General features: G+C 59.4%; 2 non-coding genes and 1 pseudogene across 2 annotated transcripts in view; all 3 read left to right on the top strand.

The window, feature by feature from the left end:
* LOC146143349 (small subunit ribosomal RNA) overlaps nucleotides 1-1,083 on the top strand; it is a 1,811-nt gene extending 728 nt beyond the window's left edge. Inside the window, exon 1 of the ribosomal RNA XR_014500324.1 lies at nucleotides 1-1,083. This exon is cut by the window's left edge and continues 728 nt beyond it. This is a non-coding gene — a ribosomal RNA (small subunit ribosomal RNA).
* A 247-nt stretch (nucleotides 1,084-1,330) lies between these two features.
* LOC146143348 (5.8S ribosomal RNA) lies at nucleotides 1,331-1,484 on the top strand. The gene has a single exon (XR_014501098.1). It is a non-coding gene; the product is annotated as a 5.8S ribosomal RNA (ribosomal RNA).
* Nucleotides 1,485-1,732: 248 nt separating this feature from the next.
* The window catches only part of LOC146143347 (large subunit ribosomal RNA), a 4,592-nt pseudogene continuing 3,824 nt past the window's right edge, over nucleotides 1,733-2,500 (top strand).

Genomic DNA, 2,500 nt, shown 5'->3' with positions numbered 1-2,500 from the left:
GTGTCGGCGGCGGCCGGAACGTTTACTTTGAAAAAATTAGAGTGTTCAAAGCAGGCGATTCGCCTGAATAATGGTGCATGGAATAATGGAATAGGACCTCGGTTCTATTTTGTTGGTTTTCGGAGCGCGAGGTAATGATTAAGAGGGACAGACGGGGGCATTCGTACTGTGCCGTTAGAGGTGAAATTCTTGGATCGGCGCAAGACGAACGACTGCGAAAGCATTTGCCAAGAATGTTTTCTTTAATCAAGAGCGAAAGTCAGAGGTTCGAAGACGATCAGATACCGTCCTAGTTCTGACTATAAACGATGCCAACTAGCGATCGGGGGGCGTTAGTTTTACGACCTCTCCGGCAGCTTGCGGGAAACCAAAGTCTTTGGGTTCCGGGGGAAGTATGGTTGCAAAGCTGAAACTTAAAGGAATTGACGGAAGGGCACCACCAGGAGTGGAGCCTGCGGCTTAATTTGACTCAACACGGGAAATCTCACCCGGCCCGGACACAGTGAGGATTGACAGATTGAGAGCTCTTTCTTGATTCTGTGGGTGGTGGTGCATGGCCGTTCTTAGTTGGTGGAGCGATTTGTCTGGTTAATTCCGATAACGAACGAGACTCTGGCTTGCTAACTAGTTACGCGACCCAATCGGTCGGCGTCTAACTTCTTAGAGGGACTAGTGGCGTTTAGCCACACGAGATTGAGCAATAACAGGTCTGTGATGCCCTTAGATGTTCGGGGCCGCACGCGCGCTACACTGACCGGATCAGCATGTGCTCGCCTTGGCCGACAGGTCTGGGTAACCCGCTGAACCCCGGTCGTGCTAGGGATAGGGAATTGCAATTATTTCCCTTGAACGAGGAATTCCCAGTAAGCGCGAGTCATTAGCTCGCGTTGATTACGTCCCTGCCCTTTGTACACACCGCCCGTCGCTACTACCGATTGAATGGTTTAGTGAGGTCCTCCGATTGGACCTGGCGCGGCCGGCAACGGTCGAGCCGGCGTCCGAGAAGACGATCTAACTTGATCATTTAGAGGAAGTAAAAGTCGTAACAAGGTTTCCGTAGGTGAACCTGCGGAAGGATCATTAACGGTCTCGCAAACGCTTCGGCGAACGCGAAACTCGGACAAGCGAGAGAAAAAGTCTTTGCTACCCGGCGCCCGACCCGCGAGGAGCGGCGCGCCGGCCGGCGATTCGGTCACCCGGTAATGTTTGCGCGTCGAGTGCCGCGGTGCCGCGCGCTCCGGCTTCAAGCGTCGGCCTGGCCGACCGCTCGGCGCGGTCTATTTTGTCACCCTATAGTGCGAGGCACTGTGCGAGCGAAACAATCGTGGATGGCTCTTGGCGGTGGATCACTCGGCTCGTGAGTCGATGAAGGACGCAGCTAGCTGCGTGAATTAGTGTGAATTGCAGGACACATTGAGCATCGACGTTCTGAACGCAAATTGCGGCCTCGGGTCAATCCCGGGGCCGCGCCCGCCTCAGGGTCGCGTTGCAAACGTTCCGCGCGGGGATTTCTCCGCGCGGCTGCTGCGGCGTCGGACGCGCGAGCGCCCGTCCCGCTCAAGACAGCACGGCACGATGCGCGACGATCGCGACCAGAATCCCGCGCGGCGGCGGCGAGTCGACCTCGAAGAGGCCAACGGCTGGCGGCTCAAGGGCGGGAATCGAGGTGCGCGGCGGCGCGCGGCGCCGACGGCGAGCGCGGAACGGGAAGAATAGTCCCGGTCCTTACTTTCGGCCTGAGGTCGGACGAGGCTACCCGCTGAATTTAAGCATATTACTAAGCGGAGGAAAAGAAACTAACGAGGATTCCCTCAGTAACGGCGAGTGAAGCGGGATGTGCCCATCGCCGAATCCGCGCGCTTTTGGAGTGCGCGGAATTGTGGCGTACGGAATTCGTCACGGCGCGCTTCGCCGGTCGCCCGCGTCCTTCTGATCGAGGCCTTTTCCCAGAGCGGGTGTCAGGCCCATGGCGGCGACAGGCGGGCGCGCTACGGCGTCTTCCCAGAGTCGGGTTGTTTGGGAATGCAGCCCAAAGCGGGTGGTAAACTCCATCTAAGGCTAAATACGGTCACGAGACCGATAGCGAACAAGTACCGTGAGGGAAAGTTGAAAAGCACTTTGAAGAGAGAGTTAAAGAGTACGTGAAACCGTCGAGAGGCAAACGGGAGGGCCTGTCGGGTCGCCCGGTCGCTTTCAGCCGGCCCCCTGTCGGCGACGTTGTCGTGCGGACCCTCACGGGCCGCCGGCGGCGCCGCCCGATCGGGGACAGCGCACTAGCGCCGGGCGAAGGCCGCGACCGTCTGGACGGCGGCGAGAAGGCCGCGCGCAAGGTAACCCGGCCTCGGTCGGGTACTATAGGCGCGCGTGTCCGTCGGCCCGCCGTTCGGGCGAGGAGAGATCGCCGCGTCTGCCCTTCGGGGCCGAGCGCCCGGTGCCGGCTGGGGCGTCGTGGGTCGGGGACTGTTCTCAGTGCCCAGCCCTCTTCGTCTCGGTCGCGCTT

Source organism: Ascidiella aspersa, chromosome 5 (assembly GCF_963924565.1).
Source record: "Ascidiella aspersa chromosome 5, kaAscAspe10.2, whole genome shotgun sequence".
NCBI classification, from domain to species: Eukaryota; Metazoa; Chordata; class Ascidiacea; order Phlebobranchia; family Ascidiidae; genus Ascidiella; species Ascidiella aspersa.
This window is presented reverse-complemented; position numbering and strand designations above follow the sequence as displayed.